Source organism: Saccopteryx leptura, chromosome 1 (genome assembly GCF_036850995.1).
Source record: "Saccopteryx leptura isolate mSacLep1 chromosome 1, mSacLep1_pri_phased_curated, whole genome shotgun sequence".
NCBI lineage: Eukaryota > Metazoa > Chordata > Mammalia > Chiroptera > Emballonuridae > Saccopteryx > Saccopteryx leptura.
The window spans coordinates 178,320,914-178,348,542 of NC_089503.1; the positions used below are offsets into that span (position 1 = coordinate 178,320,914).

Here is a 27,629-nt window from a genome sequence, read left to right on the forward strand (position 1 = left end):
TGAGGGAGGGGAGGCCAGAGGCAGCCTCCTTCCCAGAAACAGGCTTAGCCAGCCCTCAGCTCAGAGGAGTGCCGGCGTCCACGGAGGCCCACCTGCATTTCTTATTTATGTAGAGTTACAGAATGCATAAAGAGCCCTTAGACACCAGACTGGCAAGTGTAACTGATGTATTCCAAGCCCAGGCCTAGCGCATATGGGTAAGGGGTGATCTCCACTCTTTCTCAGAGATGCACGTGGCCGGGCAGCTAAGCGTCGCCTGTGGTCCTTCATTACCAGCAAGCCTGAGAAGCCCTGCAAGTTTCCACCTTCCTCTCTTGCCCTGTGCACACATAAGGAAAGGCTGAGAGAAGTGAAGGACTTCCTTATCATCACAGCTGCTGTCCCGTTAATGCCCGCTCCGGACCCCCAGCATCCCAGGACAGCATCACTGAGTGGTGTCGCTATGCTGTGTCTCCTATTGTCACTGTGTAAGCTCTGTCATCACTTTGTTATAAGTCATGGAAGGGACGATGACTTGTACTTCCTCACCCCCCCCCCTTTTTTTGTATTAAAATCATGCTCTTGTACATGGGGAATAACTTGTGTATTGACTGCTTACTTGTAATTTTTCAGAATTCTTGTTTCTCACTTCTGAGAAAAGATTTCCCTGGGATGTATTTCTTGTCTTACCTCCTGCCTTTTCTTCCATTCTTTAATAAAAACAAATGAGATCTATCCTTTTAACAGATTTTAAAGTCACAATACAAGATTGTTATCTATAGACACATCGTTCTACAGCAAATCTCTAGAATTTACTTGTCTTTCAAAACCGAAATTTTATCTCCATTGATTAGCAAGTACCCTTTCTTTTAGCCCTGACCTCCACCATTCTATTCTTTGCTATTATGACTTTGACTACTTTGGATACTTTGTGGAAGTGGAGTCATACAGGATTTGTCCTTCTGTGACTGGCTTAAATTACCTAGCATAATGTCCTCAAGGTTCACCCACATTGTGGCATATTGCAGGAATTCCTTTCTTTTTTGTGACAGAGACAACAGAGAGAGTCAGAGAGAGGGACAGATAGGGACAGACAGACAGGAAGGGAGAGCGATGAGAAGCATCAGTTTTTTGTTGCGGCACTTTAGTTGTTAATTGATTGCTTTCTCATATGTGCCTTGACCGGGGGGCTACAGCAGACTGAGTGACCCCTTGCTCAAGCCAGCGACCTTGGGCTCAAGCTGGTAAACATTGCTCAAACCAGATGAGCCCATGTTCAAGCTGGTGACCTCGGAGTCTCTAACCTGGGTCCTCTGCATCCCAGTCCAATGCCTATCCACTGCACCACCACCTGGTCAGGCAAGAATTTATTCTGTAAAGCTAAGAACTATTTCACTGGGTGTACATACCATATTTTTTAATATGTCCATCCTTTGGTGGACATTTAGATTGTTTTCACATCTTGGCCACTGTGCATAATGCCACAGTGACTACAGGAGTGCTAATATCTCTTCGAGATTCTAATTTTAGTTATTTTGGATAAAAACCCAGAATTGGGAGCTTCATTCTTTTCTTAGCTCATTTTCTTCCCCTAACTCTTCCATCTCTGCTCTATAAAAAACCCACAATATCACACATGTGAATCTGGTTAATTAAGGAGCTTCAATTCTGCCTGACCAGGTGGTGGCACAGTGAATAGAGTGTCAGACTGGGACTTGGAGGACCCAAGTTCGAAACCCTGAGGTCACTGGCTTGAATGTGGGATCATAGACATGACCCAGTGGTCACTGGCTTGAGCCCAAGGTTGCTGGCTTGAGCAAGGGGTCACTCATTCTGCTGTAGACTCCCTCCCCCGTCAAGGCACATATGAGAAAGCAATCAATGAAGAACTAAGGAGCTGCAACAAAGAATCGATGCTTCTCATCTCTCTCCCTTGCTGTCTGTCTGTCCCTATCTGTCCCTCTCTCTGTCTTTGTCACACACACACAGGAGCTTCAATTCCTTAGGGTGTTTACTTACTTATTTAGGTATTTACTGCTACCAAATGTTCTGTGTTTAGTCCCCTTTTTTGAACTCTAGTGAGATCCCCCCCCCCTTTTCCTTCCCCTTTCCTTCCTGTCCCCGTCCCTCTCTGGTCAGAAGGTAGAATGGCAAGGCTTGTTTTTCCTACAAAGTATATTTTCACTCCAACAACTTTAAAATTTACCTTGCGGGACCATTGCATATAGTTAGATTTCTTTTAGCAACCACAGCATGTTTGTGCTTTTTTTACAAACAACCAAAGCACAGCCTTTATTTTTTAAAGCAACCCTAAACCATTGTAGAAGAATTGATTCCCAGATGTGCATTCAACATCCCATCTGTCTCTTTTCCCTCACCCTTGAAGTCCCTAGTTCTTCTTAGAGTGCATAAACCCTGCTCACAGAACTTGGGGACACTTCAGTTCTCAAACGCCACGTCCAGCCTAGAGACCTGCTCTGGGTGGAGGTGACTGAGGTGAAACATCTTCAACTATCAGGACATGTACACTCTGACCTCTGACCCAGGCCAGTACCCCAAATGCAACGATGGGGTCAGGAATGGTCGTGAACGACACTGATGGTAGGTTTGAAGGACTGGCTTCCCATCTCCTTTCTTTGAAGTTTTCATAGGATTCTCTGCAAAAGAATTCTGTAGTGAGCAGAGACTTTCTTATACTTTTGTAATATCATAAAGGTGCTTCTTTACTTCCTTAGACTGTGGCATATTGACTCTTTGCAGAAAAGTGGCCTACAGCCCCAGCTTCACTGTACCCCATTGCCATGCAGAGTGGGGCCCCCTTGTTCCTACATTCTCTGAGCTAGTGTCATGGCAGCCCCTCAGAGATGGGCGACTCCCCCTGTTTCACAGGAGCAAACTAAAGTCCAGGGATGTTTTCCAAGGCCAGACAGCTAGTTGGTTTAGAAACCCGAATTTAATTCCAGTTCCAAGCATAGTGTTCTCCACCACATGCGATCACTTCCCAGCCATAAGCATTGACTTTGTGCTACTGTGAGAAAAATGGATACTTTCTCTACAAAGCCTTCAGGCTATGGGAATATTCTAGGCTTGCCCTCTCCGGCTAAAAAATGGTAAAAAGATAGGAAGAGCCCACATTTGGGAAGCCTTTCTTTTCTCACATTTTAAATGTGTCTCTCCTCCATTTAAATGTTTTGATTATTTTCCCCCTTTAAAAAAAAATTATTTCTGGTAACATCTGTCCACCCATAGATCTCCCGAGGGAACACTGTTTACTGTGTCCTCTTTTTATGGGTTGTTCCCGCCGGGCTCAGCCCTATGGTCCACGCTGGTGCAGGCCCCAAGCCCATGACCCTTTGTACGTACACGCAGTCGTAGGCTCCCAAGGCTCGAGTCTGCGGCATGGGGAAGCTGGATGAGAGCCTGGGAAGGTTATTTTGTTTAAATTCTTTCCTTGAAGTTCCTTTGGTGAGGAAGCCAGGCTGGAAATCAAACTAGAACAGTTGCATTTCATAGTTACAATGTAATCGGGGACTGTAATTCATGGCCATTAAATTGCTTCCTTTGAAGTATAAGAAAAACCAGAACAACTTTTACGGCCCCTTAACCCACAGGATTATGGAACACATGAATTAAAGTCAAGTGTGTTGTGGACTCTCCCAAGTATGGGGCTGGCAGACTTCCATCCTCACCCTAGCGCTCATGAATTGATTTTCAACTGGAAACTGGGGTGGGGGGATCATAATCTTTGGAGGCTTTTCCTTCCCTCATCTTTGATTTTTTATCAAACAGATAAGAGATGGGGAAGCTTATCATGGTGGATCGACTGAAATGGGATTGTTTCTCTACTGGCTCTCTTTGGAAAGGGCAGGAGAATAATTAATGTATGCTCAGCACTGCCTCATTGTCAGCCCTGTGCTGGCTGTTTGGCATACCTGTATTTATTGAAACCTCACAACAATCCTGTGTAGTTAATATTGGTGTTCCCATTCTATAGGTAGGAATGAGATAGGCTGGAGAAATTCAGTAAGTTCAAGGTTACTCGGTAGGCAGTGGTATCCAGATTTCACCAGAGATCTGAGCCAAAGCATGTGCTTTTCCCCTCATCCTATGTTGCTTTTCAGAACTCACACTAATATGTATAAGTATTTAATGATTATACATGTGATATTCATTATAAGCATGTCCCATGGCATCTTTCTGTCTAATGTTAAAATAGATGCCATTAGAAAAACAGAAAAAAAATAGGAAAGTTAGTTATATATTGTTAGAAGGGCAGTGGTTATTTTCATTAAAAGTTGATAACTGAGCCTGACCAGGCGGTGGCACAGTGGATAGAGCATCGGACTGGGATGCAGAGGACCCAGGTTCGAGACCCCGAGGTCGCCAGCTTGAGCGTGGGCTCATCTGGTTTGAGCAAAGCTCACCAGCTTGGACCCAAGGTTGCTGGTTTGAGCAAAGGGTTACTTGGTCTGCTGAAGGCCCACGGTCAAGGCACATATGAGAAAACAATCAGTGAACAACTAAGGTGTCATAACGAAAAACTGATGATTGATGCTTCTCATCTCTCTCTGTTCCTGTCTGTCTGTCCCTATCTATCCCTCTCTCTGACTCTCTCTCTGTCCCTGTAAAAAAAAAAAGTTGATAACTGAGATGATTTAAAGATTGGGGGATGGATCTTTTGGAATGTGGAATGTAGAGTTATGCTTCACTTGTTCTAAGAGGAAGTAACCCATAGGAAAGAAAAACATTTGAACTTATATTGTACATATTTCTTAGTGATACATTCTGTCACCTATATTTATTGCCTTGAAATTTTTTTTTTCATTTTTCCGAAGCTGGAAACGGGGAGGCAGTCTCCCGCATGCGCCCGACCGGGATCCACCCGGAATGCCCACCAGGCAGCGATGTTCTGCCCCTCTGGGGCATCGCTCTGTTGCATCCAGAACCATTCTAGCACCTGAGGCAGAGGCCACAGAGCCATCCCCAGTGCCCGGGCCATCTTTGCTCCAATGGAGCCTTGGCTGCGGGAGGGGAAGAGAAAGAGAGGAAGGGGAGGGGGAGGGGTGGAGAAGCAGATGGATGCTTCTCTTGTGTGCCCTGGCCAGGAATCGAACCCGGGACTCCTGCACGATAGGCCGACGCTCTACCGCTGAGCCAACCGGCCAGGGCCTGCCTTGAAATATTTTCAATATGGACTTATATCTAACAGTATTGGTTAGTCCCACCACTCCACTAGATGGCACTGTAGTGGCATGGATATGCCTGCTGCCCCACCATGGGTTTGAGAAGCAGATAAGAACTTTGTGTTCTGTTAGGATACCCCAAAGCTTAAGGAAGTATGTATGAGAGCCTGAGTATAATAGAATTGTTTTACACCTCCGGTTCTGGTACCAGTTCAGTATGAACGCACATCTTAACTTGGTATTTCTTCGCCCCTTTACCATCTTTCCCTCTATTCTTCTAGCATATCTCTTCGTGAAGCCTGCCCACCAACCCTCCTCACCTGCCTGCCCACCAACCCTCCTCACCTGTAACTCCACTCTTCTCTCCCTTCCTTTTCACACATCTTTTCTCTTTGATGGGTTACAACTCACTTACATGTGAAACTGATGTTCCTGTTGGAGCCATGCAATGGGACCAACTATGGGGGCTGCTTTGCAAGGTGATCATGTTGCCCTTGAGCCTGGAGTCTTTCCTCACACCTGGCATGGTCTTAGTGAGCTTGCTCTGCTGTTTTTCTCTACAATTAATTTGGTGCTTTTTCAAAAATTATGAGTTTGGGTCTAGCAGATACAACCAGAAGTATAGGGACTCTGGGTGGAGTGTGGGAGGTGTCCAGCTGATCTTGACATTTTGGGACATCATTCAGACCAGAGCTGAAGGGAACTGTGAGAGCCTCTGTGTGAATCCCTCTGTTCAGAGAAAGGTGATAGAGACCCAGAGGACCCGGTCTCATCCTGACCCGTTCAGTGCTCTGAGATGCTGCCTCTGTGGAGGACCCCCTGTGAATGTTATTTCTTGTAGGGTCTTCATGTTTGAGTGTTACCAGTTCAGAGAAGTAACCTGTGTTTGATTACCATTTGTAGTCCAAAAGAGAGTCATAAAATACATTTAAAATAATTTCTGTCTTTCCCGTAAAGTGTCATTGCTGTGTGGAATTATTGCGTTTCATTTCTGTCTTCAAACCACATTTCAAACCAGGAGGTTTCTCGGATGCTGACAAGGGGGCTGATGTAAAAACCGACTTCAGAACATGACTTCCTCTTATCCTTTGGTGTCTAGAATGAACCTACACATTGCCCCTTCATTGTACCTAGAGCAAGTATAAACTTTCAAAACATCTGTACCCGATAAAGTTGAAGAGGGGTTGGCATGTGGAGGAAGTGCTATGGGAACCAAATTTGTAGGTGGGCAAACATGTTTGGACTCGCCTGGCGTATTTTTCTCTTTGGTGCAATTCATCATCTACTGAAATAAAACTTCCTCACTAGTCAGAAGCAACACTTTCCAAGATGTCATTTAATTCACACTAACACTTTACAGTGAAGTCAGGTGAATAGGTTGGAAGGCAATGTTTTGAGCTGGCCAAATATAATTCTAAATATGGTTCTATTGGCTGAGCTCAGGAGAATTATTTACATCAACCTTGCTTCCCTCTGTCAAAGGGGCTCATTTCAAAAGACACAGGTGAAATAAGATAAATATGTTGTTTATTGGTGGCCTTTGCCTTGCTACCATAAGACTTCAAAAATTAAGTAAAATCTTAGGTGAAATTTATCTCTAAGTTATCTAGACCAGTAATTTTCAACCTTTTTTGAGCCGCGGCACATTTTTTACATTTACAAAATCCTGGGGCACACCACCTACCAAAATGACACAAAATGACACTCTAACACAGTGTTAATAATATAGTTTCTAAATGTATTTATACTCACTTAGTGTGAAACCTGGGCCTGTTTCGATGAACACAAAAGGGATATCCTGGCAGGAATGGTAGAAAGACACACACGAAGCTCTTCCTCAACAATTCTCAGTCTCTCTCTGTTTTTAGTTTTTATCGCAGTCAAGCTTGAGAAGCTCAGCTCACATAGATATGTGGTTGAAAACGGGAGCAATGTCAAAATAGCTTTGTTGGCCAGAATGGGGAACTCCTTGGCAACAGATAGCCAAAAACTGTCCAAAGGAAGATCAGCAAACTTTAGCTTTAAAGTTAGATAACATTGTGATGCATTGTATATCACCCTCTGCGGGGGCCTCTTTTAAAAAGAAAAAGGTCAACTATCTATATACACCATCAGGATAGACATAACCAGCTAAGGCTGAGGCTTCATCTAGTGGTGGAAACATTTACCTCCAGTCCTGACCAGGATTAGAAATCGGGACCATGGGGAGGAGTAGCAGCTTCAACTACTCGCCACGGCCACACAATGACAAGTGCACGGCAGCCTGAGCGGGGGCCTTCCTGGGTGTGGATGAGAGGTGGCCTACTATTGGTTCATTGCTAGTGGTCAGGATGAATCCTAGAAGGTGATTGGTCAGTGAGCCTTCCCTGTGCCTCCACTCTTCCTGTCGCTGATAGCTGGAGGGAATGTGAGGGGAATGTTTATGTTCAGATGGAGGTGGCTGGCGGTGGGCTGAATAAATAGCCTCCGCGGGCCGAATCCTGCATGCGGGCCGTAGTTTGGGGACCCATGTTTAATTTCCCCATGGCACACCTGACAAGTCTCACGGCACACTAGTGTGCCACGACACACTGGTTGAAAAACACTGATCTAGACATTCAGTAGGTATAAAGTCTTTTTTCAAAGGAATGTAATGTTTTTGTTTTCCAACACTGTATAAACCAAGTAGGAAGTTAACAGATAATCACAGATATTGTTATATTAGTCGTGTTCTCTGCCTTCCAGAATGTTAGTTTCCTAGACAAGATACATCCAGCAATCATGAATGGTCAAGGCAATGCCTGTAGGCTTTGTTATCTTCATTAGTGAATGAGGTAGAAATGAACCTCCTTAATAACTGTTTTGGCCATGTTGCAAACTAAAAGACTGTAACTGAAATGTGCATATGGTGGTGGCCCAGGGGAGGGGGATCCAGGGCTGGGTTTTGAAGGTCTAGAGAAGTTTTCCATTATCTTTATTTTGGAGCGTGGTTGTCACTCTGGGACATTCTAGAGAGAATGGAAGCCCCTGGCAGACCATAGCCCCTCCTGCCCCACAGGCAAAAAAGGGAAAGAAGTAATATCTCTTATCTTCTCATCCTGGTTTTGTTTCTTCTTCTTCCTCTCTTCTTCCCATCTCTTCTGGGAAGAATAGAAAAGAACTGACACTCTTCAGTGTCCCAGTATGTGTCACCATCTGGCTGGCTTGAGGGTAGGAAACAGGGAGGGGCAGAGAAAACAAGGTAATTGTTTGGATATATTTGTCTGTGGCCTGGCATGCACAATGCCTTCATTAGAAAAACAAGCACCAAGATTCATCTATCTAATCCTTATCAAGAATTTTTATTCTGGGGAATTAAGCAAGAGAAAATGTCTTTAGTCAACTATTATTGAGTGTAAATGGGAGTCAAGAACAGTCACAGCCTATCTTATTTAACTTTTTATAATAGCCTTGTAAGATAGGCACAATTACTTCCATTTTATAGCAGAACTCAAAACAGTTACGTGAACTAGCCAGCACATTGCTTGGAGCTTGGCAGAGAGACTACAAATACTTGCTAAATGAAAAAGTAAGTAAAATATGTGAGAAAGCCAGGACTTAAAACTTAATTTTATAACCTCAAGTCCAGCACTCTTTCTGCTTTATGGTTCCTGGTCTTCCCAGAAGGGACTCAGGTGAGCCTCAAAGATCGGTGGAATCCTCTGCTGTGTATTCAACAGTTAGTGTTTGATTTTGAAAGAAGCAGAGTATGTCTGTTTCATTAACTGTTATCTGTCTCTTATTTTAGTTAGCCTCTAATTATTTATACATCCCTATTCTTAAGCTCCTTTGTTTTATTTGTTTGTTTTGTTTTTTAACTCACCCACATGTCTTTTATACCAGTAGGTGACTTAATTGTTAAAAGTATAGATTCTGGGTGCAAACTTCCTGAGTGTTAATCCAGGCACTGCCACTTATTAGCTGTGTGACCTTGGGAAAGTTATTTAACCTTTAGGTGTCTTAGCATCATTAACTTAAAAACGGGAATAATTTCAATTCCCAGCCAGGGCACACAGGAGAAGCACCTGTCTGCTTCTCCACCCCTCCCCCTCTCCTTCCTCTCTGTCTCTCTTTTCCCCTCCCGCAGCCAAGGCTCCATTGGAGCAAAGTTGGCCCGGGCGCTGAGAATGGCTCTGTGGCCTCTGCCTCAGGCTCTAGAATGGCTCTGGTTGGAACAGAGCGACGCCCCAGAGGGACAGAACATCACCCCCTGGTAGGCGTGCTGGGTGGATCCCGGTCGGGCGCATGCGGGAGTCTGACTGCCTCCTCGTTTCCCATTTCCAACTTCAGAAAAAAAATACAAAAAAAAAACCCTCCCAAAAATGGGAATAATAACAGAACCTACATCAAAGGGTTATTGTGAAGATTATCTGTGTTAATATATGTACTGCACTTGAAAACAATTTCTGGTATAGAATAAATACTATGTATACACATGTAGCTAATGTAGCACCGTTATGAATATTATCATTATCCTGTGTTTTTCTACCTTAGAAGAAAACTCTATGACAACAGAGTATGCCGTTATCGTAGTCTCCCTTTTGTTTTGGTTTTACATTTGGTTGTATTTATTTATTTATTTTTTGTATTTTTCTGAAGTGAGAAGCAGGGAGGCAGACAGACTCCTACATATGCCCGACCAGGATCCACTGGCAAGCCCACTAGGGGGCGATTCTCTGCCCATTTGGGGTGTTGCTCTGTTGCAGCCAGAGCAGTTCTAGTGCCTGAAATGGAGGCCATGGATCTGTCCTCAGCACCCAGGCCAACTTTGCTCCAGTGGAGCCTTGGCTGCAGGAGACGAAGAGAGAGATAGAAAGGAGAGGGGGAGGGGTGGAGAAGCAGATGGGTGCTTCTCCTGTGTGCCTTGGCAGGAATCAAACCCGGAACTTCCACACGCTGGGCCGACACTCCACCACTGAGCCAACTGGTCAGGGCCTAATTGGTTGTTTTTATTGTGGTAAAATACACATAACATAAAATTTACCATCTTAACTATTTTTAAATGTACAGTTCAGTGGTATTAATTACACTCATAGTGTTGTACAACCATCACCACTATTTATTTCTGAGACGTTCTTGTTGTCCCAAATAGATCTACCCCATTAAGCAATCATACTCAAGTCCCTGCTTCTTTAGCCCCCAGTAACCTCTAACATACTTTCTGTCTCTGCATTTAACTGTTCCAAGTACCTCTGTCATGTGAGTGGAATCATTAGAGTACTTGTTCTTCTGTGTCTGGCTTCTTCACTCAGCATAATGTCCTCAAAGTTCATCCATGTTGTAGCATGTGTCAGAACTTCATTCTTTTTATGACTGAACAATAGTCCATTGTACATATATATCACATTTTGTTTTCCTCTTCCTTTGTCCATGGTCATTTGGGTTGTTTCTACCTCTTAGCTATTGTGAAATAATGCTGCTATGAGCATTGGTACAAGTGTCTATTTATACCAGGTATCTATTGTACAAGCATCTATTTTAGATCCTGATTTTAATTCCTTTAGGTACACACTTAGAAGTGGAATTGCTGGTTCACGTGGTAATTCTTCATTTAGTTCATTGAGGAACTACCAAACTATTTTCTACATCAGTTATACTATATTATCTTCCCACCAGCAGTGTGTAAGCATCCAAGTTTCTCCACATTCTTACCAACAGGTGTTAGTTTTCATTTTTTTTATATGAGCCACTCTGATGAGTATAAAGTGGTGTCTCATTGTGGTTGTCACCAAGTGTCTTGCTAGAAATATAGCTATTAAACAATGAAACACATTTATGATAAAAATTGAAGACATCAAGCTATTTCAGACATGAGTTTGTAATTAGGTTACTGGCTTAGAATTATTTGTTCAATACGAATCATGTCTTGATAGGAGCTATCAGGTTTAAAACCCTGGGAGCTCAGAAAATGAAGTTTTATTGTATTTTTTAGCTGAAGATTAATGATCTGCTTTCCCTCTGGAAAGGCGATTGAGAGAGGGGTGGGATGTCACCTAAGCAGGGCTGTTAGCAGTGAGACACCTCCTGGTCCACAGGTCCCTCTGGATGAAATGCTGTGAGCCAGGCCTCGGAAGAGCCTACCTGTGACTGTACATTTTAGAATTCACTTGCTCACAGGTGTTGGCAGCCTTGGCCCAGGTTTAGCACAACGTTTTCCCTGGAGAAATGCCATGCTTTGGATTTCCTTGTCTACACACTATGTTATTGTCAAACCTTTCAGCTGGGATCAGAGAGAGGTTGGTTTGTCTGGGCATTGCTGCGGTAGCGCCTACACATGACCTCCGGTCTGAGTGCCTGCCAGAGGAGCCTGTTCTCCCTTCAGGGCAGGTTAGGACCGAAGATGCCTCTGCTAGGGGCTGGGGCTGCTCCCAGCATCTGATCACTCCCTGACTTGTGGGGTCCCTTTTCCCATGCCTTACCTTGTACTTCCTCTTCCGTCCTCATATACGCCCAGCTCTCCAGGTCTCATTTCCCTGGTGCCACTGATGCTTTGGGGGCTGGGAAAGGCCAGGAATCATGTCTGTGGGTTGTGATCCTCATCCCTGCAGGGCCACTTGCATCACCGAGTAACCTGGACAGAGTCCCTCACCAACAGCATGCCCTCACCAGCCATGTCTCACTTTTTCTCAGGGGAAATAATCTCTGTCACTGTTGATACACAGCTAGGATTAAGTGAGGTCACATGAGAGGAAAGCACATTGCTAACCCAAAGTATTGTTACTATATGTCAGAAGCTTCTGGAAGAGAGAAAGGGTCCTCTGTGGCTCACAGCACAGAGCCGAAAGGAAGATGCAGATAATCCCTAAAGTCAATCCTCCAGGGCTCCACCAAGGGACATCCCTAGGTGTCTTTTACACTCACGTGACTCAGTTGCTCTGAGATGTCTTTTAACAAATCAGTCTTCTTCCTTCTGTTCCTTTGCTTCTCCATATTTGGTATTGTTAAATAAGTTCATTAACTGTCTTCTGGTGTAGGGCCAATGTGTCATCTCTTTGATTCATGTCCGTGCCCTGACTGAGTTCAGAAGTCCACAGGGAGCCATGGCTGACTGGAACACCCCCATGGAAAAACGCTCCATGTGCACATTCCCCAGAACAGACGCTGATGGAGTCTCAGGGCTGATTTCATCAATCAGACCTTTGCTGGAATGTAGGTCGTGTCAGGGCTGCAGAATCTGGGGCAGCCTCTGTCATCCAAAGGCAGAAGCATCTCGCTACACATTGGGAAGGAGTGGGAGGAAACTCAAACCTGAGGCTGAGAAATTACTCTTTCCTCTCTACTCTGTCCCCCTCCCACAGGCTTCCAGCTGTGTCCCTGGAGATGTTTGCGGTATGGATGGGGACAAGGGAAAGCCAGCCAGCCCTAATTCTATGTGCTGTCCTTGATTTGGATGGGCTCTTGAATTCTGGGCGTGGCTGTATTTGTTGAAGCTACCCCTACCTATGTATGCATACTTTCAGGTAAAAGTCTTATGTCTTCCGACCGTCAACATCTGTCAGATATTTATTAAATTCCTACATGTGCCTAGCTCTAGGTGGATAAGGCCTGTCCCATCTGTTTGTTCCATTCTCAGGTGGTTAGATTAGTGTTTAAAGTAATGCCCATATCATGGGATTCTGTTCTCTGCAAACCTGTGAGTGTTGCATGGAGGAAAAGTCCCATCCATCACAACACACTACACCCCTGATCCCGGCCAACTGGTAGGCAGGTGTGGGCCATTGATCGCAAGGGTTTGGGAAGTTGGGAGCTGCTGTGAGACTTTGTCATCAATCAGCCAACAGATTGTCTCTAAACATCCTCTCTGCCCCCAGCAGCACACAGAAAATCACTTGAGTTTAGACCCCACCAATGCTCTCTTTGTTAGAGCACCACAATGTGTGTGTTCTTTTTGGTCAGAAACGACAGTTTATGGGGATATATTTGTAAAGTAAATCAGGAAAATTTATTAAACATTCATTGCATTAAGCATTGTTAACTGCCAGCAGAATATTAGGTGTTGGAAAGTTAAGACATTGTAATAGGTATAAATCTCAGTCCAAAAACTACGGTGTGCAAGAAATAACACTTAAATTTTATTCTATAAAGCCACCCAGTTTCTGGCTATTTCCTCTCTCCACTGGTGTGGTGGAAACTCAATCTCTCTCTTGAGGCTCTGAGGTCAGCCCCAGGACCAAGCTTTTTGGGGCTTAGGGGGTCAGCCAGCCATCTCTGCAGGTCTGGCGGCTCTCTGATGCTTCCCTGCCACACTCAGGATTCAGGAGCTTCCGGTGAAGCTGCATGAGGCTGTGTTCCCAGTTCTGCCTCCTCGGAAGTTGTACTGCCAAGGTGGCAATGCTACTAAGAATCAGCGCCCAGGCCCCTGCTTCTTCAGACCCCCAGGCCTCCCCAATCTCCTCACTCTCTCCCCCTGAAGCTCTGAGCAGAGTCTACTCCATGGGAAGGAGCAATGCAGAGAAGAATACCAGTTCTCTTCACTAGGTAGTGTTCCTTTCCTCCCCCCCCCGTATCCAACTAGCTAGTCATCTCTCATATAACGAATCAGTGGGAGTTTACTGCATGTCTTCAGCATGTCTGGCCCCATATTAGGCTTTGGATATATGCAGTTAAGCTAGATTTGTGCTATTTGCTGCACAGTTTGCCTGAAAGCAAATAATGCCTGAGAACAGGGATGGTGCCTCACGGTGTTCACAGCCTGCATTTAGGGAAGGAAGACATGAGAAAAATTCACAGTGAAATTGAGGATAAAAGAGGAGCAGTAAAGTGCTTGCGGGAGAGAAGACGAAGCTTGACAGACAGACTGGCTCCTCTTAAAAGGCCTTGTGGCATACATAGGTGGCATTTCAGGTGGGCCCTAAAAGGTGAGAAGGGTATTTTTGTTTTAGGAGGGGAAGGGGGATAGGGCATCCCACGCTAAAGAAACCAGTCATCATAAAGTGCTGTGAATGACATAACTCATCTGCGAAGTGATGGAACAATTAGAAATTATCTAAGTGGTTATAGCTTACCCTCCTATCTAGCTTGTTCTGTGCATGTTAGAATGCTTTCTGTGCATGTTAGTATGCTTTCAGCCTCATTAATAGAAAAACCACCTCGAACCAGTTAAAACTGTAAAATAAAGGGAACCGTATTAGTGCATAAATCACCAAAAATACAGCGTGAGGTCAGGCTTCAGATATGGTTTAATAAAGACTCTTGGTAGCAAAATGACTTCTGAGTGTCAGGTGTCATGTTGACATTCCCCAAGATCTGGAAGAAGAAAGTCCCTCCCTGACCAACCTCCAGAACTCTTTGGGCTCAGCCTGATTGGCTCAGTAGGGCCCGTGCGCAGCCTCCCTTCCCAGCTGTCTCTGCGTCAGGTGATTGCCCATTGCTGTGGCGAGGGAGGCAGGGGCTTGAGGTTGAGTCCTCATATTACATGGCCACTTCCATGGGAGGGATGATGTCTACTAGCTGGGCATAAGGGCAATGGAAGCAGCCGTGGCAGCTGGTCCCGTCTGCTTACGGAAGCCTGGGTGCAGGGGTGCATTTCAAGCGTGAAGGTGTCATTATGGAGCACCTACCTCATGCCAACCACCGTGCTTGGGATTTTACCTAATTGTCTCCAGTTCTGAAGAGTTTTTTGAGGTAAGTACTCTTTTGTCAATTTCATTTGAGAAAAACTGAGACTGGGAGAGGAAATACACTTGACCAAGTCTCCATGCCCAGAAAATGGCTGAACCAGGGGTGAGAAACTGTCTCCTGCTGACTCTGGTGCGTTATGCTAGCCCAGAGCGCTGGAGTCCCTTGGGAGCATTATAAACACAGAGGTGCCTGGCCTCCATGTAGCTCAACAGAATTAGCAGCTGGTGGTGGGACCTTGGAAATTGTATATATATTTTTTAAGTTTCAGAGGTGATTCTGTAGCACAAATAAGTTTGGACCCCCTGCATTAGACAGTAACCAGTCTCTTCTCCCTCTCGTATGACAAGGTTTCCACTATGTATGACTGCTGTCGCAGCTCCTAGGCCATTTTCCCCTTTAGGTTCACATGTGGTGCTTAAGAGCTGGAGCTTTGGAATCAGAAACATGGAGTTCAGATCCCCTCTCCACTGTTTAGTGTCCTATATATATCTCGGGTAAGTTTCTTAATAAGCCTAAGGCTTAGTTTCCTTATTTGTAAAGTGGGAATAATAATGCAGCCTGTATTTTAACAGCTGACATGAGGAATAAGTTGGGAAAACATAGGTGATGTTCTTAGCATGATGCTGGCACACAAGATTCAATGGATACTAATTATTAATGAGCTTCCCTGGTTCCTTCAGCTCTTTTTAATCATGTGTTTTCTGGATCCCTATCTTTTACCCCTAATTTTTGATGCATTCTAATTTTTCTCTTAAAATGTGATTCCCTCCACTTTCTGAAAGGAGGGTGGTGTGGGAAGGTATATGTTAGCACAAAACTCTTGCGATTTAACCACATCAGCAGGCAGTAGGACTGTGACCTCCTGTTGGCTGAATGCAAAGTCTCTGCATGCAGTATGTCCCAGATAGTAAACATTTTGGAATTTCCCAGCATGTTTAAGTTTCTTTCTCTTGGGAAATGTATCAGTGGGTGATCACATGAACATCTGGATTCTTCAAGATTGTTTTGGACGTTCTTCAACTTGACTACAGGCCTAACCTGTGTTTGGAGGCTGGTTTCATCATACGAGTGGGTTGTTTCCAAGACTGCGATCATCCGTTTTATCTAGTGTCAATCTGCTGGCCTTTCCCCGTTCAGCTGCAAGTGATGATTAATTTGAAATGAGGTGCACACTTCCAGCGGACCGTCAACTTGCCTCTTCAACATGCACACTGACATTTCCATACAGTGCTGATGTGTTGGTTTGGGTCTGTTTGCTTTGGTTTCTTGATCTCCAAATACACTTTTATTTGCCGTGTCTGTCTGAACCAGTTTTCTTTAAACTTCTGTAAGATGAGACTCTGTTAAGCTTGCTGAAGGTAGTGCGCAGCCTGTTGCGAGGCACGTTTATGAAGGTGCTCTGCCGCCTTGCTGTTGGGGTGGGTCACCTTCCCATTGGAGGAGCTGAGAGTGGAGAAAGGGCGAGAGTCTCGAGTTTTTGATGGTGTACAGGCTGAGCTGCGCAGGCGCAGTAAAGCGGTCACTGAACGTCAGGAAAATGCCCCATGCTGGCTGTTCCAGTCAGCTTATGGAGGCATTTACCTCTGGCCTTTACGTTGCATATAATTTTGTTTAGAGTTTCATAATAGCGTAAGAGCCCTGGGCTCACTGAACAGCTGTGGAAGTAGTCGGTCACATTTGGCCCTGCGACAGGATTGACGGTGCAGTTTCAGAGGTCAGGAATGTGATTCGAGGTGGCCGTGTTCGATTACAATGCCAGAAAACACACTCGGGTACCTCCAAGAAATGGACAATTCCTGTGTAGCAGCTTCGCCCAGATCCCCTCATTCTTCTGATGACTAGAGGGGGAAAAACTGGTAATGTTCTAGAACATTTCTTTAAAATAACAGACACCTAACCATCCCCAAATCCAGTTTCAGTGGTAACGAGAGCCATTGGTAACTTGCAAAGAGAACGATCAGGTGTAATGGAAGATGTTTGTAATGTAGAGATTAGAAGGGGAGAGCTCCGAAGTCAGGAGACCTGAATGGTGGCCATTACATTGGTTCCCGCGGGAGAAATGAGGCTGACTGAAGCTGGGACAGAGGTCATGTAGACCGGAACACAGGGGCAAACTTGAGTTAGACCCAGGAGGTGGATTGGACAGGCTCAAGATACAATTGATGAGACATGTAGACTGGTTTGCATGCCTGGGTAATGGGGGGGGGGGGGTCATTTTGTTAGAAAATAAAAGAAGGGAAATAGGAATGAGGTAGAAGGTAATGGGTCACTTTTAAACACTGCTGTCTTTGAGGTCCTGTTGGACAAATAGAATTATTTAACTGGTGACTACTATATTGTAATGCCGGTGGCCGAGGCCAGGCAGGTACATGCTGGATTCAGGTAGACGGTAGAGAAACTGTGGAGCCAGAAAGCATTGGGCCATTCCATGTAATAGATTCTCACAATGGTGGACAAGCACATAGGCAGGGGAAAACCTCTTCTCCGGCACACAAGCAGCAAGAATGGCCTCTCTCAGTGGTGGGCAGGCAATCTACCAACCACAATCCCCCATCTCTCTCAAGCACAAGCACCCATAACCTTACATAGGCCATATACACATGGTGCTGCTACGCACCCATGCACCAATCAGGCAAAGTGCTTGCAGCTGGTAACCCCGCGAGCAAGCCTAACACAGCTGCCCCACATATTTATATTTGAGTTTTAGAAGTGAGGTCTAGAGTTGAAAGTCATCAGAATATAGATGCCAGTTGAAATGTAGGAATAGATGAGAAGCATAGGGCAAGGACAGGGCAAAAGGACTACAACACTTTAGGAGGTGGTGAAAAGCAGATATTATGGAAAGGAGACCAAAGAGAGACAGCAAGAGAGCTGGTAGGAGACCAGAATAGAAAGATGTTACAAAGTCTGAGGGAGGAGGCATGCTTTTTGGGCAGGTGAGCAATGCCAGAACTAGCAGAAAGATTAAGATGAGAACTTAAGCATCCATTGACCTGAAAGCCCTATGTCTTGCAGGACCATGGGGTATGCAGTTCTGTGGACTTGAGTGGGCAGGTGTCAGGTTGAGAGCAGCAAGGAGTAAGTGGGAAGCAAGAAAGTTGTGTATTGAAAACATTCTTGTGAGAATTTGGATGTGTAAGAAAGGAGAGAAAAATACACTGCCCTCATTCTCAAGGGAGATTTCTGTTTGCATTGTAAGATAAGAGAAATCAACGTGCTTATTATATGTGTAGAGAAAGAAGCAATATGGAGGGAGAGACTCAAAAATCTGGAATAAGGGGAAATCAACATAGCAGGTTCTAGAATAATGTTTCACAAATTCTAGTCTGGGACCAGCAGTATCAGCATCACCTGGAAATTTGTCAGAAAATTAGTAGCCCTCACTTCAGATCTCTCAGAACCCTCCAGGTGATTCTGATGCATACTCACTTTGGAGAACTGTCCTAGAGGGAGCAGAGCACAGCAGAGGGCTGGGATCCAGAGTCCAGGTTGGTGTACACACCTGGCACGAGGGTGGGGGGCAGTTCTACAGGGTTCAGTTTCAAATAGTCATGCTGAATGGTCATGAAGTTGATGGAGTTTGCTCCTTATTGTGTAATTCATCTTCGAGAAGTAGGAAGCGGCATTGTCTACTGAAGGATCCCGGGGTAATAGCAGGGTTGATTGCGTCTATTCAAACATAATACACATTTAGGGTTTGGAAACATTGTCTTTTGGTTGAACTAGAATATAATTCATTTTAAGATGATCTCAGATGTGCTTCTTAGCTGCTCATGATAGATGGTGGTCATTTCATTTTGTGATGCAGTATCATGGAGGACTTTGACAGAGGAGCAGTGTTTGGGCGTGTCTGTTTCTTATAGAAAAATAATGAACCTGATGTAATTAGCCATGCATTTCCTTTTCCTATTTCCTTTTCGTGAAAATACATCTCTATTCTAGTATAGGTGCACACTATCTGAAGGGCAAAAGACTGAGAAGTCACAGCTGAGAACAATGTCTTGCGGGCTGAGGGACAGTGAGATAAGGCAAGGGCGAGGGACCTGTTGTGTGTGTTAGAACTTCAGTGTTGGCTGGTTGCAGAGGAGCAAGGTCATGCTGGGACACTTGCCATCGCGCAGAGCCTCAAGGCTTTAAAGATTCTTCTAAGAAATGCTTGACCACATTTCGTGGTGTGACTACAAAAGCAACAGAGCAGTCCTACCTCTAAATCCAGTAACACTCCTCAGAGCAAATCCAGTAAGCCCTCCTTGTCTGATTGTTTGTTCATCCTTAGGAATAAATAAATGTTCTTTGTAAAAACAGTTTTTATGGACCAAGCACATTTTTCTGCAGTACCTGGATTTTTTGATATGGAGGTTATAAACTATGAATTAAGTGGGCTTAGGAGGGAATTAATTTTAAAAACTTGTTATATTGAAGTTTCTTTGATATACAATATTGAATTTATAAATAATCCTTTCACTGTTATGATGGGTCTGCCTTCTATGATTGCTTTGTATTTGGTGAGAAACTGAGACAAATGCCACTTCTATTTAAATCATAAATGTGATCTTGTCCCAAGTGTAACTAAAACTCCCACTGCTTTTAAAGATGATAATTCAGTCTCTCCCCCCCTCCAAATGTTAAGGAACACTATGCTTGAATTTATGTAGGAGAGTCACAGTTCTGCAAACCTCCCATAAGGAGGACACCGCAGTGCTGAGGGTCCCAGTGACCATGGATGTGTCGAAGCCAGACTTACGTGAGTAATGAGAGAGTCTCCTGTCTCACCCGCCTTGAGACAAGCATGGGAGTGAACGTTGAGAGAAAAAAATAAAAAAGAAAACGAATATCAAATTCTTTCTTGCCCTGGCGGGTTGGCTCAGCGGTAGAGCGTCGGCCTGGCATGTGGGGGACCCGGGTTCGATTCCCGGCCAGGGCACATAGGAGAAGCGCCCATTTGCTTCTCCAACCCCGCCCCCCTCCTTCCTCTCTGTCTCTCTCTTCCCCTCCCGCAGCCAAGGCTCCAGTGGAGCAAAGATGGCCCGGGCGCTGGGGATGGCTCCTTGGCCTCTGCCCCAGGCGCTAGAGTGGCTCTGGTAGCAACAGAGCGACGCCCTGGAGGGGCAGAGCATCGCCCCCTGGTGGGCAGAGTGTCGCCCCTGGTGGGCGTGCCGGGTGGAACCCGGTCGGGCGTATGCGGGAGTCTGTCTGACTGTCTCTCCCCGTTTCCAGCTTCAGAAAAATACAAAACAAAACAAAAAAACAAAAAAAAAAAAAACAAAAAAAAAACCCCCCCAAAAAAAACAAAACAAAAAAACAACCTTTTTTTATGCAACAAGTTCTATGTGATCATTTTCCAAGTTAAAGGACCCTTTCTTACTTTAAATCTAACCATAAACAATTTTACCAGAACCAGAATTTGCACATGCTTTTAATATTGATGCTAACAGATCTTGCTCAGAAATGCCTTTTTTTCTTTTTTTTTTTTTTTTTTTTACAGAAACAGAGAGTCAGAGAGAGGGATAGATAGGGACAGATGGACAGAAACGGAGAGAGATGAGAAGCATCAATTATTAGTTTTTCGTTGCGACACCTTAGTTGTTCATTGATTGCTTTCTTATATGTGCCTTGACTGGGGGACTACAGCAGACCAAGTAACCCCTTGCTCAAGTCAGTGACCTTGGGTCCAAGCTGGTGAGCTTTACTCAAACCAGATGAGCCCACGCTCAAGCTGGTGACTTCGGGGTCTCGAACCTGGGTCCTCTGCATCCCAGTCCGACGCTCTATCCACTGTGCCTGGTCAGGCAGAAATGCCTGACTTTCTGTTTCCTTCTTTACTTTGGTTATGGCAGGAGAGAGAGGATTTTTTCTTTCATATCTGAAAATTTTTTTTTATCAGTACCTTGAGCGTTTGTGTTTATAAAAGTTTGGCCTCTGACAGCTGTTTTGGGTTCAGCTGTGCGTGGGAACCCTTAAATTAGAACTCCTTTGCAAGTGTTTATTCCCTTAAAACATTTCTAACGTAAATGTATATAAATTGAAAAAGGATTTAGAAAGGTTTTTCTCAGTTAGGTTTAATCTGTCCTGACAGCCTAGCATTATTGAATTCTTTTAATGATTATGTCCTGTTTGTTTGTCCAGCCTGGTGCTCCCGGAGGGCTCCTGGGTAGTTAGTTAACCAGGCGACACCTAGTGGCAGCACCAAGCTACTCATGGGTTGGCTTCTTGGAGGAGGCAAAAGTCTGGACACCAGCCTGGCCTGGGAGGGCACCTCACTGGTACTACCTGTTATAGAATCTCAACATTTATTTGACTACATATTCATTCTGTACTCAAAGGTCTGTTGGGCATCTGGCATCAACCAGGTATTCTAGGTATTGGAGCTAGAGGTCTGAGCCAGCCAGACAAGATTTTGTCCTCTTAGAGCTTAAACTTTAATATAATCACAGTGGAATGGTTCAAACTAGGGGTTGGCCAACTTTTCTGTAAAGGACCAGCTAGCTGCTAAGTATTTCTGGTCTTTGTTATAACTATTCTACTCTGCCCTTGAGCACAGTAACAGCCATACAGGATATGTAATTGAATGGCAGGGCTGAGTATCAGTAAAACTTTATTTACAAACCAGGTGGCTGATGCACCAGGAGCTGTAGTTTGACCTGATAATACCAGGGCTCCCGTGGGGGCAGCATCCATGCCACACAGCCTGGACCAGGATTTTGTTTCCCAGATTGTGAGCCATCTCTCCAGTCCGCATTAAGTAGTCATAAAGAATGAGTGCATTTCTCAGCATTTGCTGGTTAGTGCAAAATTACTGGCTGCTGCATTTGTCATGTTCTTGGAATTGTTTCCTCTGCCTTGAGTTTAATAGGTTTTCCCAGAATCCTCAGTGAGGAGCTCTCATCCTGATTCGTTCTACATGCCCTGTGTGTGATAAGCAGAATGGAAACAGGCAAATGCAGGTCTAAACCCTGAACGTGAATGAAGCATTTCATTCCTGCTCCCTTCCCACTGGGTAGCGGGGATCAACCTAGCCACAGAATCCCCCCAACAGAGGGACTTCCACTTACTCTGCGTGACCTGGCTCATTCTGGACACTGTGGGTGATGTAAGACGTGGGCTTTGCCCTCAGAGATTTCACAGTCACAGGAGTCAAATGGATGAAGTAAATGCCTGCCTGCTTTCCCCAGCTATGTTTCCCTACCTGTCACCTCACTGCAAGCAGGTGAGCATGATCAGGACCCAGGCCCTGTCCTACAGGAGTTCACAGCAAAGCAAACAGAAAAAAACATCTATAGTCAAATCCGATCAAATGACACAGCCTGTGGTGGAGACCTCCCTGTTTGGATGGCCGAGTTCTTCCTCTGTGTCATTCAGAAGACTTCCCCACCTGCCACCTCTACTCCTGAGAGACAAGTGTCATTATCACCCTCATTTACAGATGAGAAAACTGAGGCACAGGAAGCCCAAATTGCACAGCTGATGCATGGCAGGGCTAGCAGACAAAACCAGGCAGTCTGGCCTTAGAACCCTTCTCCTAGCCCCAGGCTCTGGAAGGTAATTCTGCTTTTTATAAGTGTGTATGCTGATGTGTGACATCTGGCAGGTTGCATTTATTTTGGCCAAAAATTAAAAACAAAGGTTCTGTAACAGCAGTTTGTTCTCCGACAGAAACATGACTATCCCCTGAATAGTGAGCATTGAAGTTAGAGGCAGTCTGATGCCAGGGCCTGGAGCCAGCCCACAGATGGATTGTTTGGCCAACAGAGGATTTTTAGAAATCTGAATTTGGACACTGCATTCGTTTCCTAGGGTTGTTGTTGCAAAGGACCACAAAACGGGCGGCTTCAAACAACACATTTATTCCTTCCCTGTGCTGGGGAATAGAAGTCTGCAATTGGTGCCTGCAGAGCCGGTTCCTTCAGAGGTTCTGAGGAAGGGCCTGTCCCATCCTCTCTCGCTCCTGGTGACAGGTGGAAGTCTTTGGTGTCCTTGGCTTATGAATGTGTCACTCTCATCTCTGCCTCTGTCTTCATGTGGAATCCTAGTGTCTCTCTCCACACATCCTTCTTATAAGGATCACCAGTCTTATTGGATTAGGGGCCCACCCTCCTCCTGTACCACTCCATTTTAACTAATCCTATCCACAGCGACTGTTTCCAGTACTGGGGATTGGGACTTCAGCATATCTTTTTTGAGGGGGACATCATTCAACCCATAATTGACACCTTTAGACAGGACAGATGTTCCCTCATCACCTCTGCTCCCAACCCCACTATTTTTAACCAAGAACCGAGTGACAGGTCTTTGTTTCTGGTTTCTTAGCTCAGCAGAAACTGACTATTGCCTTCAAGATATTTGTTTGGTGGTGTGTTGGTAGTTGACTTTTCTGTAAAGGACTAGATAGTTAATATTTTAGGCTTTTTAGGCATTTCTGGACTTTCTACTCTGCCCTTGAGTACAAAAGAAGCCATAGACAATAAGTAATTGAATGGCAGGGCTTAGTATTAGTAAAACGTTATTTACAAATCAGATGGCGCTATACCACACGGTGTAGTTTGTCCAGATAGTGCTGGGCTTCCAGTGGGGCAGCAGAGAGAGAAGGGTGGAATGATATGTCTTCAGGCGTCTAGCTCCCTTCAGTATGAAGCTCAGTCTGTTTCCACTAGTGATGGTTTCTACCTCCTGATGGAGCAAAAAGCCACATTCCATAAAAGACCTCCCTAGTTTATTATAATAGTTGCATGCTTAAATAATATACACTCATCATGAGAAGATGGGTACTTCAGATTAGGCTGCACTGCCCTGAATTTTTAGTCCTTTTCCCAAGTGTTTCCCAGGAGAGTTCTTTACTTATGCGGGGGAAAGGGCTTTTCAGCCCTGAGCACCATAATTTGGTTTAGCTGGGATTGGAGGTAACGAGGGAAGGGGGAGGAGACTGGGAAGTGTGGGCAGAGGGGCAGTCTGATAACAAACAAGGAAGCCTCTTGAAGGATAAGGCTGGCTGAGCCAACTGGCCTTCTGACTGTCCTCACGAAGGCTTACAGAGCACTAGCCAAAGTCGGACACTTACTGCCTAGTCGGAGGATTTAGAATGACAGTAAAAAAGCTTTTGAAATAGTTCTTCCTTTTTCCCTCCCCTCTAATTTTTTCCAATAAACATGATTCCTACTCATGGAGTAGAAAGCTACACTCCATAAAATGGCTCTTTAATTTTGGAAACATAAAATATCTGTAGGATTGAATCAATTCTGTTAAGTGACTAACATGATAAATGGCGACTGTTGTACTTATATTTTACTGGACCACCAGCTGACTTTTAATTCTTTTTACAAATCCAATTAATTTCTCATGTAAATGGGCAAACTTTTTTGAGCACCTACCATTATTTTGGATACCACAAGAGACGTGAGAATGGGTAACATGTGATCCTTGCCATAGGGGAGCTTATAAATTAGCAGGGGCTAGAAAATGCATACTGACATCAATGATAGAACTGGGCGGGGACAGGGACATAGAAAGATTCCAAATTTCTCTGGATGCTCAGATCTGGAAGAGTTCATTCATTGTTCACAGAACCAGCATTTACTGAGCACTGCTATATAATGAGTATACATGAGGGGCCTGGACTTTGGAGAGAGACTGCCTGGACCTGGACTTGGCTCTGCTTCTTACTGGCTGTGACCTGAGGGAGGCACTTAATCTCCCTCTGCCTCAGGTTTCCTCATCTGTAAAATGGGGAAAATGTTAGTATGCGCCTCATAGGGTTTTGGTGAGTGAGCTTGCACATGCTGAGGAGTGTGACCCATGCCTTCCTGGAGCTCACCTTCGGAAGATGATAATAACAAATCAGCAGAGAGAGAGCCCGGGTACTTGTTGTCCCTCACCTCTTCCCCTTCCAGGTGTATGCAGCAGCTTCTTGTTTTCACCTGACTTTATTTGGCTCAAACTTGTGAAAGTAGAGAGAGAAGCAAATGTCTGTAGCCACCTCATTTAGCAAACATGGTTTTAATCGCAGCAAAGATTCGGTTACTTCATCAAAGCTCTGTGCACTTTGGACACAGCTTGGAGCTGTTTGTTTCACAGTTGGAAGTTTTTGTCTTTGCCTTACCCCCCCCCCCCCAACAGCATCCTCATTTCATGACTCTGCCTCTCTGTAGTCAAGGGCAGCAGTGGGGTCTGCGATGTGGAGCCCTCAACCTGTATGGCAGTGAGGTGCTTTGTGTGATGGTTGTAGTGGTAGTGGTGTCATTGTGTATTTATCATCTGCTTCATGCTAGACACTGTTACAACTGCTAATGCGCTCTGTTGGCTAAGATTAGGCCAGGCTCCTGTAACAAATGGATGCAACCAGAATTCAACAGCTCAGAGGAGATAAATGTTTCTTTCTCAGTAACAGTCCAGTGTGAGTGTTCCAGGTTGGCAGGTGTCTGTTCCATGTTGTTACTCGGAGCCTGGATTCCTTCCCCAGTGTTTCTCCCCATCCCATGAGGGCTTGTCATCATTGGTTCTATCCAGGAGAAGGGGAAGGAGCCCAGGGGCCCAGCCCGCAGCCTCAGGCTTAGGCCCAGGAGTAGCACTCAGTGCTTTCACTTGAAGATAACTTAGCAACTGGCCGAGCGTTGTCCTGGGTATGTGATTCAGTCCTGGGAGCAGGGAGAACAGATCCTAGTGAACAACGAGCAATCTCCCACACATCCCACATTGTAGGCTTTATTCTGTACATATGAAGAAGAGGAAATTGAACTTGGAGAGGTTACTTAACCCAATAAATGTGCCTGAGATCACGAGACTGGAAGTAGGAGGGCTCATACTCTAACGCAGTTATATCTGATCCCCAGATCAGATATAATCAGATAATCCCTCTTCTCCACCACACACCCCTGCACACTCCCACCTCATTGGAGAACCACTTGGGGTCTATGGGGGAACTTCACGTATGTTAGCCAGCTTATGGCTTCAGAAGCTTGTCTCTAACCGCCAGACTCACCTAGCCAGCTAAAGTGTTTTCATGCTTAGACTCAGAATGAAAATATAGCATAATCCTGCTGCATTAAAATCTGATTTCCTTGACCTTCACTTTCAGGAGATAGCAGTGAGGACAGGGAAACAATCTGGTATCAGGTACTGATTAAAACATTCTGGGACATGGCCTGAGTCCAAATGCATTCAGATCAGTGCCCCTGCTCACTTGCTACAATTGAAGAGGGTTGCCTTGGAACATCGCGAGATCAGCAGTCATCAAGGAGAAGGGCTCAGTGCTTGCAGGAGATTATGCTTGCAAAGACAGCACAGTGTTCATGTCAGACTTCCCTGTGGCCAGCTGCTGGCATCTGGACCTCTTTTAATCACTTATCAGCTATGTAACCGTGGATACATTTCTTAATCTTCCTAAGCTTCAGATTTCTCACCTGTAAATTGGGATTAATCAAACCTGCTTCACAGCATTGTTTGAAGGTAGTGATCATGTAACAAAGGGTCCACCCAAAGTAGCATGAGGTCCTCCCTCAGGAGGAGTAATGCCATCTAATCAGATTAGAGTGTGCATCCTGTTAACAATTTGTGTAAACTAAAACTGCACAGTAGCCAGTTTTGATATAACTAGGTGTTCAAATGAAACACATTTTTATATGTTTTCATCATCCTTATGATAAATGTCAACAAAATAATGCTTTTTAGAGACACGTGCTTTTTAATTTAATTATGTTTACACAGATTCTAGGGTCACCCCGAATGCATCCCCCCTCCCTCATATTCCCTCAACATCTCCCTTGCCCCCCTCCCTACAGCGCCCTCCCCCCTTCCCTTCAGGTTTATTCCATCCTGTCATCCCCTTTCCCTCTGTCCTCTTTTCCTCTGGTCCCTTTGATCCCTCCTCTATCTCAATTCCGTTCCTCAGTTCTCATTATTCCTTGGATTCCTCAAATGAGTGAGGTCATATGATATTTTTCTTTCTCTGCCTGCCTTATTTCACTCAACAAAATAGTTTCCAGGTCCCTCCATATTGTTGCAAAGGTAATATTTCCTTCTTTTTCATAGCCCCATAATATTTCATTGTATATATGTACCACAGCTTTTTAATCCACTTGTCCACTGACAGACAGTTGGGCTGTTTCCAGATCTTCGCTATTGTTAACAAATGGGACTATATCAATCTAAATAGCTTTTGCACAGCTAAAGACAATATGAACAGAATAAAAAGACAAACCACAAAATGAGAGAATATATTCAACAATACATCTGATAAGGGGTTAATAACCAAAATTTATAAAGAACTTGTAAAACTCAACACCAGGAAGACAATCCAATCAAAAATGGGCAAAAGAAATGAATAGACACTTCTCCAAAGAGGACATACAGATGGCCAATAGACAGATGAAAAAATGTTCAACATCACATCATTAGAGAAATGCAAATTAAAACCACAATGAGATATCACCTCACACCAGTCAGAATGGTGCTCATGAACAAAACAACACAGAATAAGTGCTGGTGAGGATGTGGAGAAAAGGGAACCCTCCTGCACCGCTGGTGGGAATGCAGACTGGTGCATCCACTGTGGAAAACAGTATGGAGATTCCTCAAAAAATTAGAAATGGAACTGCCCTTTGACCCAGCTATCCCACTTATAGGAATATACCCCAAGAACACCGTATCACCGACTGAAAAAAAGAAATGCACCCCCATGTATATGAGACAGGTGATTTTTACACATACTTTGAGAGGTAATAAAATCTCCCATTAATGCTAATATCTTTCTAAAGAAGGGAAGACCTAGTGGGGTGACAAAAAGTAAGTCACCTTCTTTTGCCTTAATGTGGTCTGAATTTGAAAACCATGAAAATG

The 27,629-nt window shown here is 44.6% G+C and overlaps 1 protein-coding gene and 1 non-coding gene across 6 annotated transcripts in view; one reads left to right on the forward strand and one right to left on the reverse strand.

Moving 5' to 3' along the window:
* SMYD3 (SET and MYND domain containing 3) overlaps positions 1-27,629 on the forward strand; it is a 740,343-nt gene that overhangs the window by 526,639 nt on the left and 186,075 nt on the right. The gene's annotated exons all lie outside the window — the stretch shown is intronic.
* On the reverse strand, positions 5,073-5,148 carry TRNAD-AUC (transfer RNA aspartic acid (anticodon AUC)). The gene has a single exon. It is a non-coding gene; the product is annotated as a tRNA-Asp (tRNA).